We start from the raw sequence: 13,951 nt of genomic DNA, 5'->3' as shown, positions 1-13,951 counted from the left end.
TGGGGTGTGTGTCACTATCAGTCAGGGAAGGCATCTTCCAGTGCAGAATGGGGAGCCCATCAGCTCCTCCCAGTGCAGGGTGGGAAGGTTGGGGAAGCACCTATCACTGTGTAATGTTTAGGTCACTAGAAAGAGAATTGAAGGCATGGTGCATAGATACTATGGGCATAGAAATATGTATAATTAATAATACTCTGAAGAAAGTTTTTAAAATTTTCTTTTGAGATTTTCCTTCGCTACAGCCACTAAGGAGTAGGGGGAAGGTTTAGAAAATTCCAGGCATCTGAATTAATGTGGTGATATTTTGCCTAACTGAGCCTGCCCCCTAGTATATTTCAAGAAGGGGCCTCTATTTTCTCCCTGCATATATACTCCAGATTCCTTCAGTCCCTTCTCACAGCCCAGCTCGTATACAGGACATTCCAGATGTTGGCCCTCCCCAGAACGGTTCAAGGGATCCCTTAGTCCAAAGACACAATACTTCACTTCTGAAGATACTTCCTAAATATCCCCCACACTGTGTACTGTTGCCAGCCAAGCCACTTGGTCAGCAGAAATAATTATTTCATTGCTACTGTTACAACTCATGGACATTCAACTCTCACTTATTGCAATAAGAAGGGCCACATCAGACACCTAATTAATTGGTCTTCCATTTATAACTGCCTCTCCCATATCAAACTCACTAGGAGAGAAGGAACAACAATTATTTATAATAACATTATTAGGTATAATTTTCACCTATTTTTGAAAGCATAGACTGACGTTTCTAGGCTCTGCATGTTAAAGAGAAGTGCTTCCACTTGACCTTGCACTTGATCCTCTCTTTGAGCACAGCAGTTTCTTTTTTCCTCTGAAAGATAGCTACAATTTGTACCCGTACAAATTATACTGTACTTGCTATTAACATTCTTTCTTTTATCTGGTAAATTACTTACACTGATTATGCTGAAGAACATTCTATGAAATGTTGATAATGCTTGTCTATGATTGGGATATAATATGTAATTCTTAAATTAAGATAAGACCGAAAGGGAATGACAGCTTGCTATAACAGATGTGAAACTCAGGTCCTGGCCACATGCAGTCATTAAAGATCCCGTGGTACAATTTGCAGGAGCGTGTTTAGCCCTGGTGTTCTGACTAAATTTCAGTGCAGGTAGTTATTCTGTCTACCATCATTTCCCTATAGTTTCAATTGGATAAGGTATAACATTTTCCTTTACTTCATGCCTCAAATTGTTCGTGTAGCATTATTAGTGCACATAACTTACTTGCGGCATTCCAGTGCAGAGGTAGCTGCATTTCTTAGGTGGGCAAAGTTATCCCTAGTAGCTTTTGATTGACAAACAGTCCTATAGAGGGACTAGAACAGTTTGTATAGGGGGGATTCTGAGAGCCATTGAACCAAACTGTTCATTAGGGATGTTGCAGGCTACTGCGGGCTCTGGCACTAGCCACTCCAAAGTGTGCAGAAGATGTTGGCGTGATGGGAACATGGGTTGTCCCACTCTTCTATACACACACTCCCCCAGTCACTGTCCAGCAAAATTGGTCTATTGTGGGATTAGGGTAATGCATGCTGCCATCTTTCAGAGAAAGGAGAGGATACAGGTTCTGTGCAGGACTATCTTTCAGATATAACAGCATTTTTCATCCAAGGGCCTCCAAGTATCTGATTAAATTGAATAAGCCTCACAATATCCCTCAGAGGCAGGTATTACCATTACTTTGGAGATGGGAAACTGAGTTACAAAAAGCTTAAGTGACATGCCCAAGGTCATGCAGTAAATAAGTGTAGAAGTGCAAAGAGCTCATAACTCCTCCTCCAGATTCCCTTGCCTTAGTCACCAGACTCTGTTTCCGTGCCTGATTCTGCAAAGTGCTTAGCACTTGCAACTCCCATTGACTTCAAAATGAATCAATGGAGCTGAGTACCTTGCAGGATCAGGCTCTTGTTGAGCATCTAATAAAAAAAAGCACCACAAGAGTTTCTTTGTTCAGGGCCCACGGGGATTTTTTCTGACCAATAATGAGAAGCCTTAACATGTCAAAGACAGACTCTACATAACAATTCAGCTACCTACATTTTGCATAAACTAAGATTTTATTTTTAGAAAACTGCACTATTAATTTTACTAAAGCAATGCAATAATGATATTGGAAAATAGCAGAAGAAAGAGTGTAACCTGTATGTTTCTGTGCCATAGTTTGGTATGCTAATAAGAATAATAAAACATGCACAGGGCTAAGCATATAGCCTTTGTCAAAATTAAACTACCCACTTCTTTCTCTTCACCATTGCAACACTAAGCCTCATCTAACAGGGTCACAAACCTCTCTTTGTGTGACTAAGGAAAATAGCTCTTTTAAAGTAGTTGAGCCAAGTGACTGAGACCACACAGTCCCAAATTGCAAGTCTCATCATTTTGTTGCACGGAATCTGACAACAGAATCCTTACAAGGTGACTGGATTCTAGAATTCAGGAAACATTTGTGTACTGCATACTGCTGAAATTTCATTTGGTTTTATCAGTTTGTCACTATATTATCTGGGCACGTTCACACACCTCCCATACATACTCTTCTTTATAGTAACATTAAAAAGTAAACATCTCTTTCCCAATGAAAGATCTTTAAAAATTATTATACAACTTAGATTTCGGTAACATGTATAAACAACTAAGGATCATCGCCTCCTCTTTGTTACACTAATTCAATCGTGTTCAGACTGATGGGATTACATGTGTGCAATGGAGAAAATTTTGCTATGTATATTTGTTCTCAGTTTATATTGCCATGAAGAATTCTTACTAAACCTAAAACTTTCTTTTACAGAGTGGAGTGGTATACAAACACCTGCACAAAGATGTACCCCATAAATTATTCCTTGTAAATCTTATTGACTCTTCTTGATCAGAACCTGCAATCCTTGTCAATATGGACTAAGGGCTGGAGGATTTAGCCTACCACACTGTAGCTAGTTTTTGGTTTTGAGTGGACATTACCCCCTATTCAAAGCCAGGATTTAGAGCAGCCAGATAGCCATCCCATGGCCACCTATTGCAGTCTCTAGCTCTCGGTCCATTACCTATGCTGTTATCCAGGATTTTGGCTTGTGGGCCATCCTATTTTGTGGCCTCACTCCCTATGTTACCATACCTCTTACCCAACTGGCCCTCTTTTAGTTGCTGTAGATCAATGCTCCTTTCAGTGATGTGGGTACAGAGGACTCCTGCACGTACTTTCTATAGCCTTTCTTCCCACTCAGGGTGGGAGTTGGCTTGTCCCTTAAACTTCACCTTCGAGGGAAAGAGATTTTTAAATGGGAAGAAAGAAAGATTCGAAGTCAAACAGGAGCAAAATAGGATATCCACATTAAGGGCCAAATTTTGACCCATCTTACATATTTGTGCAAAGGAGTAAAATGGGCATAATGTGCTCTCTCAATCCCCTATGCTGGCTCTCCACAGGCAAAGACTGCCAGTCCCTTTTCTATGCAGGTGTATGGAGCATGGGCAAGCAGTAGACAGTCGTGGCTGCTCTCCCTCAATGCATCAGCCCACACAGATTAATCAACATAGCGGGGGAAATTTAGCTATAGGACTGGTACAGATTACTTCTTCTCAGGAGCAAGAGCAGGGACAGGGACCATATTAGGACTATGAAACCTGGTTAGGGCTGGTCAAAATTTCCCCTTTAAAACTGTTTTGATGGAAAATTGGGGTTTTGACTATGGAATTTTTTCATCTGGTTGCTTCCTCAAAAGTTTTTGGCCAAAAACTCAAAAATGTCTGTGGAGAGAGAAAAAAAATGGGCCAACTCTAGCCCTGCGGTACTTCTGAGACAGCACAACTACCCACCGTACCTTACTTAGGGTTTGTGGCAAGGCCACATTTTAGCCCTGAAATAATTTTTAAAAGGTGCATAATATTATCTATCAAACTGAAAACATGGATAAAAGTAAGGGAATTTCATCTACTGTGTTAATCAATTAGATTACATGGATCATGTGATGTATGAGATATTTTTGTGTGAAAATGATGTTGATAAATTCTCAGTGGGATTGCTCTTTAATGGTTACAAGATCATTGTATAATAAAGCACGCTAACAATAACATAAATACATATAAAATGTAAAGCCTAAATGTATTCCTACGTTACAAGAATAAATAGCTCAGTTCATACAAATGAATGCATAGCAGGTGATCAATGGATGGTGGAGATTAAATGAGATTCTCATACACCCACTGTGGCATACAAGATAGCAAGGATCTGTACTATCACGTATTTTGTATCTACAGAAGCGGATGAGGCCCTTTTACCATCACATCCACAGTAAAATATTACTCTAAAGAAATTGAGACCTTAGGGACTCTGATTGGGCATATTGTTGACTTCCATAGGTGCCTCTTCTCACCAGCCTTTCTTGTTAAAAAAATTGTAGCATTAATAACCCTAATTCATACAACTATTTGGTGAAGGATGTGAGGACTCTTTTTATGAGGACTCTTTTCAGGCTATGGCGTCTGCTGTGGCTTTGAATCATCCTGATGTCATTACTTGCTGTTACATTCAGTCAACAACCACACTGTTTATTCCGGCTTGTGTGATTATTTATTTGGTTTTGGTTTTGAGAATTTGTGCAAGGCTGGATCAAGTTTTAATATTAATAAATATAAGTAAATAAGCACATTAACAATTTCCTTTCTGTCATAACACAAAAATGTTTTCACTGGCATTCATTATTTTTAATACTAAAAGATTTGGAATGCAGGTTTTGCAATATTTCATGAGACTAGACATAATGTTTACTTATTCCAGATGTCTGATTCTATTACAGGAGTAAGAAACGAAGCCACATTCTAAGGTTATTATTTTATTGCTGCAATATCATATAGTGGATATTTACTTCGTCTTACTTTGTTCCAAAGGAAATAATTACTTAGCTCCTATCATGCTTTGAAAATACTCAATACCAAATAAATGGCTAATATTTTTATTATTGCTATCATTATCCTCAGTTAATTATTAACAATTTGTCACTGTATTTAGGTAACATGAGATCATGACTGTATATGCAACTATCCTTTTGCATATGGGTTTACCCAAACAGAAAAGCCTACTGACACATAAATACAGAATGTTTGGAGGGGTGGCTTTCTCTGGTGGTAATGCTAATGAATATGTTCCTCTGTGCTGGAATGCTCCCGTGTCTTTTTGCCCTATGCATCTGCTCCTCCCAGCATTAGTACAGGCATAGATGCCCACTGCCACAGGACACACAGCAGCTTCTCTCCCTCGACCTATAAACTTGTAAAACCCCAACCCAATAGAATTCTATGGGGATAATGCCTCAAAACCTACCCTCTTCCTCCTTCTGCACCTCCTGGGAGATATCTTTCTGATCAGGGTCCGCAGTGAGCATGACCATGAAGGGACAACTGGGCCCAAAGTTTCCAAAGCAGATGAACTGTAGGATTTTTGAATCTGAGGCTTATAATTGACATTAGTCTAATTTTGGAACAAATTAAAAAAAAATAACAGTGTCCTTTATTTAAAAAAAAAACAACGAGGAGTCTGGTGGCACCTTAAAGACTAACAAATTTATTTGAGCATAAGCTTTTGTGGGTAAAAACCCCACTTCTTAAGATGCATGGAGTGAAAATTACAGATGCAGGCATTATTATACTGACACATGAAGAGAAGGGAGTTAGTTACCTTTATTTAAAGCAAAATTTGCAAACTGATTTAACCTCATGCAAACTGATTTAACCTCCTGTTGTTATTGCAGGAGTCCCACATCATCTCCTTAGGGCGCTCCTTAACTAAAGGAATGTCTGTTTGACTGAGGCAATGGGGCCTTCATTTATCCTTATATTCACAGCCGCTCTGCTGTTGCAACAACAACCTACTGTATCTTGGGATAGATATTCCCCTCCCATTGAAACGGTGGGAGGGGTTGATAATTGGGGAGTCAAACTCCTTCAGCTATCCTTACAGAGTTTTTATTTTCCACTCTGATAGAAGGCATTAGGGGAGAGCAGATAGTGGAGGCATGGCAGGGACATTTCCTGGCTCACGTCTCCCAGGTAGGACAGCTTTTATTGGAGCTGCACTGTCATTGAGCTGATCCTTCTGTGACTGCTCAGTAGCAGCCACGCAGCAAAACCCCAAATCCCTTAACTGGAACTGAAGTAAGGTTCTTCCGTAATTAGTAAATCAGAAATGCACAAATGTAGTCCTTGCCCTTCCTTGCTCTTTTGCCACCCTTCTGGTGTAAGATTCAGACTTTCTTGCCATTCCAGCCGCTAAGAAGTGAAAATCCTCTAGGTGTCTCTCTCTCCATTTCTCTCTGGTTAGAATTTTATTTTGTGTCACTGAGTGCTCTGAAAAAATCATGTGATCTAAAATCCCTATGAAACCAGATATGACACCGTGTTGTAGTAAATGGGTCCTCTCCTAAAATGGATTTGCAACACTGAGACAAACTTAAAGCAAAGTGAACTTTTATAGGTTGTGTGGCTTGCCACTATTATCTCCTGCCTAATGTATTCTTGAATATCTGCCTCACTTCTCTCCTTTATAATCTATTCTTCTGCCCAATTGCTCTTCCCATTAAGAACATTTTTCTAATAGCTAGTCTAAATGTTTCCTTCCTTAGTTTCAGGCCATTGCTCCTTATTCTAGCAGAAAGTATTTATATTCCACGATCATTTCCCCCTTGAGTCTCGCTGTTTTCTACACTATAGAAATATTGTAACCAACCGCACTGCAGGGTGTCATTGTAAGCACTGTGGTACATTCTCAAGATGTTTGGTAGCATGCAATGTGTATCAGATGCTCCAAGGCAAGTGCTATAAGTGTTCCAAACACTAGGTGTTTTGGGTTCTAACCTTCAGTGTGTTCCCATAAACACTCACAGACTTTGACTAAGAGAGGACTTCCTTACCAGGGCTCCCAGAATAAAAAGGCGTAAATGCCCTAGTCACAATATTTTTAAATTTAAAACAACAACAAAAGCCTCCAACATTTTCCAAAGCCAGACCCTACAGACGGGCTAATTCAGGGATATGAAAGTAAGAGAGGCCTTCACACTGATCTATGTGGCTGCAACCTTAATTCACCCCTCACCCCCACCCTCTTGTACATATGCATTATGATACCATCTTTATTTCCATGATCACACAGTATTTTTTTCATAGGACCCTATCTCAGCTAGTCCCAGTCTCCCCCATCCTCCTCCTCCATACCCTTCAAATTCGTCATTCATCTCAGTCTTCACCCTCCCTGCTCTCAGTCCCAGTTCCAGTCTCCTTGTTTACATGGCCTGGCTGCCCTCCCCACACTCCCCACACTCTCAGTCCCTCATCCCATACTGGCTTACAGTGACAATTTCATTGTCCAGCCACTCCCAGTCTCCCTCTACCCAATCGCTCACAAGGTTCTAGTTCCAGTCTCCCTGTCCTCCAGGTCTCAATCTATTTCCTCCACCACTCTCCCAAACCAAGTCCTGATCTTGTCCCCTCATTATTCCAGTCAGGTTTCTTGCTCTGGCACTCTGCCTGGGTGTCAGCAGTGGAAGCATTGGAAGCACAAGAAAGAGAGAGAGAGTCTCCTTGCTCTCAGTTTTGGTGCCACAATGGCCTGCAGTAACTTGGAGAAACAATGGCAGGGAAAGAGCTGGGCTGGAGTATGATCAGTGCAAGCAGCATCTTTTGAGAATTTAGTTGCCAAATCTAACAAGTCTCTATTGAGCATGTACAAACTGAAATTTTCTCAAGGCTTATAATTTGTCCAAATTTAGGTAGCTTTTCACAGGGATAACAAAAGGTACATCCCTGACACAAAGGACACCCACCCTGCCAAATTTCAATTTCTTGCTCCAAAGCATGGAGGCATGGGAACTTCTCAACAGAACAGTTACTTTGCTCAAATCACTTCGTGCCTATAGTGTTTATGGCTAATTCAGCCCTAGATATGCTCCCGAGGGTTGAAATGATTAAGGATGCAAGAAATTATGAGTACCAGTTTTATTTTCTGTTTGGCAACAGGGGTTGGCAAAGAATTGCTTAGCTGAGGTGATGTTTAACTAAAGTTAATTGTACTGAAAACCACATAGGAATACTGTAAAGTGATCACTGAGGATATGGGGTTGCCTATTTGAAGTTGAATGGGATGCAGCCCCTTACTAAAAAAGACAGTGATTGCCCAGTGTGATTCAGTATCACTAGTGTAATCATGCAGTGATTTGGGCCATTATTGTCCAATATACTGTAGTCCTTTTTAAAAAAGGGACATTTCATTACATGCAAGATTCACTTGTACTAGCTAAGCAAGCTAACAATGACAAGAACTGCCATTCTGCCCTGCCTCTTCATAGGGGCTCATGGAAGTGGAACACTTCTTGTGTACTCTGCCTCGTCTTTCATACCTGCACAGGCCTTCTCTAAACTAGCTAACACTTCTAAACAACACATGTTTTCCTAATCTAGACAAGACGTGTGCATGTGACGGAGGAGGGAGGGGACACAAGAAGCCTAATCTAGAGAAGACCACAGATATCAGACAAATCTTGTCCAAAAGATGGAGCAATGTGATTATGGGAAGTCTCATTTGGTCTACTTCTGTCTGAAGGCCTCACTTTGGTCCTGCTGGTCAAAGGCTATCAGTTCATCTCTGTCTTAGGGTTGTCTACATTTCAACCAGGGGTGTTACTGCAGCACATGTAGACATACCCAAGCTAGCTTTAATCTACCTAGCTTGAATAATAAATAATAATAATTAATTAATAGCAGTGAAGCCACAACAGTGCAGGTAGCTATATGGGCTAGCTGATGGGTTACGTACCCATGGTCCCAAGTATATCACTGTCACAGAAAAAAATATGTTGACAGTAAAAATCCTTGAGAGCAGAAATATGAGCTAACTTTAGCAATATCTATGAGTATGTAAACCTGCAAAAATAAATCCATCAAAATTTTCCCCGACTTGCCCAAGTCAGTAACTGAATCTGGTTTTTTTTAAGAAAAAAAAATCAATTCCACTCTATAATGCATATAAGTAGTATTGCATAAATTATTTGTAAGATAGTTAAGAAAATAACAGGACATTTTTTCAATGCACAAATTTTAGAAGAACTATATTTTGTAGCAGCACAACAAAACTGCAATCATACAGAGGTAGTATTTCAGCTTTACAACTTACATTACTTTAACAAAAATTTAAGCACATGCAAATTTCACTTATCCGCATGACTAATATTTATCACTGTTAAATCAATTTACTTTGGTATGGGAAAGTCTCATAAAATTTAATGTGTTCTTTAGAAATTTAATAGAGTTTGTAGATAAAACACTGAAACATACAGCATTTAATAGAGAGTGATAGCCTTTCTGTACAATTCTTGAACCATCCTGTAGAATTCTATAGCAGGCATATTATTCTTTATTATATTCTATAAAGTAATTCTAAAGGCTGCTAACCTCAGACTAACAATATTTCATTTAATAAAAAACTAAAGATTTTCTGTGTAGTTAACAATGGATTATAAAATATTTCCTGTTAGTCTTTTCCTGGGTCTTTTCCCCTTGGCACATAGTAACCTGCTGACCATATTTTCCACTAGAGATTTGCTGGAAAAGTAAGACAGGCAATGAACACAGCCCATTTCATGATATGCACCTAAGCAACAAATCTGTCCTCTTCTACTCTTCTTCAGTTTGTACTGTGGAACCATTGCTCTCACTGATTACTTATTACTTTCTGAAACATACCCACTGAATACGGTCTGAAGTTTCAAACTTGCCTAAAACTGCCAAAAGTTTAGCACCTAAGTCCATACTGACTCACCTGGATGAAAGGGGCCTGATTTTTAGTTATGCTAAGGTACCGAAGCTCTAAATTAATCCAGTTGGAGTAATACCCCGGTTTGAAAATGTTGGCCTAAATACTTACTCTCTTTTAACATGCAGCAGTAAGAGAAAAATAATTTTGTAGCGTTTTATCATCAGTCCTCTAATTAGATTATTTCTATTCTGAGACCTTATGTCATTTTCACCTGGAAAGATAAAAGGCATTTATCCAGTCGTGTTAACACACATGTACCTCAGAAGATGGCCTGTGCCCTTTTTGTTCTTCAGGCTGCAGTGAAAAATTTTAGTTCACTGTTCCCTGTCTATGGGCCCGATTCATCACTGCTTACACATTTCCCCCATTGACTTCAGTGAGAGTTTTGCCTGTTCTAAATTAACACTAACCACTCAGGGAAAAGGCCTAGGTAATGCTGTATACAGCCCAAATGAAAACATCTGCTCAATGTGCAGCAGCAGTCAAAAAGAGTAAACAAAATATGTTAGGATGTACTAAAAATGGGTTAGAAAATATTTTTCAGGAAAGATACTAAAATACCATTGTATAAATCAATTGCACACCCTCTAAGTATTGTTTATAGTTTGTCATTCCATCTCAGAAAAGGTATAGTAGAAATACAACAGGTCCAAAGGTATACAGTGCAAAAGGCTTCTACATGTGGAGAGATTACGAAGATTAAGATTATTCGGTTTACAGAGGAGATGAATAAGAGGTGGCATGATGGAAGAGTATTATATAATGTATTGCACAGAGAAGCTGAGTCAGGCACTCAAGAACAGGAGGATACCCAATTAAATAAAAAGACAACACATTTAAAATGATAAAAATATATTTTTACACAGCCTGCACTTAATATCACAGCCAGAAATTAATATTAAGGCAAAGAGCTTTGCAGGAGTCAAAGAAGGATCAGGAATGTACACGAATAACTAGAATTTCTACAGTTATACTAACTAGGATGAAAATTGGTATGGAATACCACCCCTCATGTTTAAAGACCTAAAGTAGCCACTACCTGCCTGAAATTAGGCAGACCTTTGCCTAAGTCCATAATTGTGAATTATGGGGCTTTAACCTTCCTCTGAAGTCTCTGGTACTGATTACTGTCTGAGACAATACTGAACTAGAAAGCCCATTGGTCTAAACCAGGGGTGGGCAAACTACAGCCCGGGGGGCCACATCCGGCCCTTCAGATGTTTTAATCTGGCCCTCAAGCTCCCGCTGGGAAGCAGGGGCTGGGACTTGCCCAGCTCCATGCCTGGCTCCACGTGCCTCCTGGAAGCAGCAGCATGTTCCCCCTCCAGCTCCTACAGATAGGGGCAGCCAGGGGGCTTTGCACGCTGCCCCTGCCCCAAGTTCCAACCCCGCAGCTACCATTGGCCAGGAACCACGGCCAATGGGAGCTGCAGGGGCAGCGCCTGCGGACGGGGCAGTGTGTGGAGGCCCCTGACTGCTCCTATGCGTAGGAGCCAGAGGGGGACATGTAGCTGCTTCCAGGAGCTCCTTGAGGTAAGCACCACCCGGAACCTGCACCTGTGACCCCCTCCTATGCCCCAAACCCCTGCCCTAGCCCTGATCCCCCTCCTGCCCTCTGAGCCCCTCAGTCCCAACCCCGAGCACCCTCCTGAACCCCAACCCCTCATCCTCAGCCCCACCCCAGAGCCTGCACCCCTCGCTGGAGCCCTCCCCTCCTCCCCCACACCCAAACCTCCTGCCCCAATGCAGAGCCCCTTACCACACCCTGAACTCCTAATTTCTGGTCCCACCCTAGAGCCCTCACCCCCACCTCCAATTTCATGAGCGTTCATGGACCACCATACAATTTCCATACTCAGATGTGGCCCTTGGGCCAAAAAGTTTGCCCAATTCCCGTGTTCATAATAATGAGTTCTGAATAGGTCTCTATGCCCATATACTGATAAAATCGCATATAATATAGCAATCTTATATTATTATGATTATTTTTTCCCTCCTTTGGAGTGAAAATTCCTCCGTGACGGTTGGACATTTTGCTAGATGTATGTACAGAAAACCTCCCTCACTAATTTATTCAGCATAAATCTTATCTTTATCTGACTTCATCTAAGAAGAAATTGTGGCCTTGTTAGTTCTAAAACTCTACCTTGTCAGTGTCAGAGCATCAGCTACTCTCACTAAGAGGAACATCGTTCCAGTAATAGATCATGACACAGATGCATACAAATATCCACCTTTTCTTCTCATGGAAACATAAATAGTTTTCACAAGAGCTTTATTACACCATACAAAGCATATTAATTACAGTTAACTAATTGATGCAGGTTACTCAGGCCCACTGCCATTCCAAGGCTTTGTCCTTGCTTTACTATTCTAGTGATTGCCTCATGTCCTAAATATGAAATTTCTAGATCAGTAACACATGGGTAGTCACATTCAATTGGACTATTTGTGTATGTACTCACATGAATAAGGGCTGTAGGATGGGGCTGACAAGTTGTACACATTCTTCAGGATTAGGGTGACCAGATAGCAAGTGTGAAAAATGGGGATACTTTTTGGGGGGGGGCGGGGGAAAGGCTACAGTTGCATATAAAAGACAAAGCCCCTAATATTGGGGTGTCTGGTCACCCTGTTCAGGATGTCTTGTCCCCACACTTGACTATGTCATGCATGTGTTGGATTGTTTAAAGTGCAGTGATACAACCTTGAATGATGTGAGAAATAACTCCCATAATGAATGTGATGTTTTCTTTATTCTCTTTTCCTTCTCTTAAGGATGTGTTTTATTTTGTTGTCTCTTTTGATTCTTATTTCAAGAGAGGGCAATGCATCTTACATACCATATAAAGAAATATGCAGACTATATTAAGTTAAAAGAAAAGGAGTACTTGTGGCATCTTAGAGACACTGAATGCATCCGATGAAGTGAGCAGTAGCTCACGAAAGCTTATGCTCAAATAAATTTGTTAGTCTCTAAGGTGCCACAAGTCCTCCTTTTCTTTTTGCGGATACAGACTAACACGGCTGCTACTCTGAAACCTATGTTAAGTTAGAATTTCTTTTTCTTTCCAAAACTTGCAGTCAATACGGAAGATGTTATAACAGTACATTGTTAGCTATTCTTTTCTGCATTCCTGTAAGTACAGCAATCCTACTTCCACTGGTCCTGTGCAAGCACACATGCTTTATCAGAAGTTAAAAGCTGTCCATATGCCTACTGCCATGTACTCGAAGTCTGGCTGAGTAGAGAACTGCATGAGAAAAAACAATATCTTAAAATATCTGTTTCACAGTCATGAACATCTGTCTCCTCTTCAAAAGTAATGTAGTGTAATCTGGATATATATTCCCACAGTGGAACTTTGGTAATTCAGATTAGAAGCAATTCTTGATGTTTTAAGGAGCCTCTTTATTACAAAAACAATTACACAATCCACCAGCACAGTACACAGGAAGGGAGAAGTAGAAGTTTATTTAGCAAGAAGTCTCCTGACAGATGCCAGAACAACTGGGGCAGTGAAATTGGGTTGTATCAATATCTCTTCCAGTCAGCCTGTAAAAAATACTTTCTTGGTCTCAGACCTCTATACATTTAGGCATCCAACAATGCTGACATTTCATATTTGCTTCAGAAACTCTAGTTCATCTACCTTACTCCCAGATCCTTTATTATTTTTCATTATTGCTCTATTATTCCCTCAAATCCTGAACAGGGAGTTTCTAGATCAGTAAACATTTGTGGTTTAAATCTTGTTTCCCATGGTGGTCAGTCAGTCTTGAATGATTTAGCTATTCTGTGGGCCAAATTGCTAGGCATCTGCATTTTCCTAATTTGCAAGGTACAAAATATCTGCATGAAGACCTTGGGCTGCCGTGTTTGAGATGTGTTCCTCAAAATCTGCAGTCCTTTTCTTTCCTTTTGCTCCATGCATAGCAGAGACTGACACAGTTGCCGAGGAGGCATTGTCTTGATTTGAGTCCACATGATGTGAAAAGTTTCTTTAAGAAGTGACTGTTACCTTTGATAATTTTATTTTGATAGTCTTCTCCTGACAGGTTTCCCTAAGCAAATTTACCAGGGCTTATCCATATATTTGAG

This window comes from Chelonia mydas, chromosome 2 (genome assembly GCF_015237465.2).
Source record: "Chelonia mydas isolate rCheMyd1 chromosome 2, rCheMyd1.pri.v2, whole genome shotgun sequence".
Taxonomy (NCBI): Eukaryota; Metazoa; Chordata; order Testudines; family Cheloniidae; genus Chelonia; species Chelonia mydas.
This window is presented reverse-complemented; position numbering follows the sequence as displayed.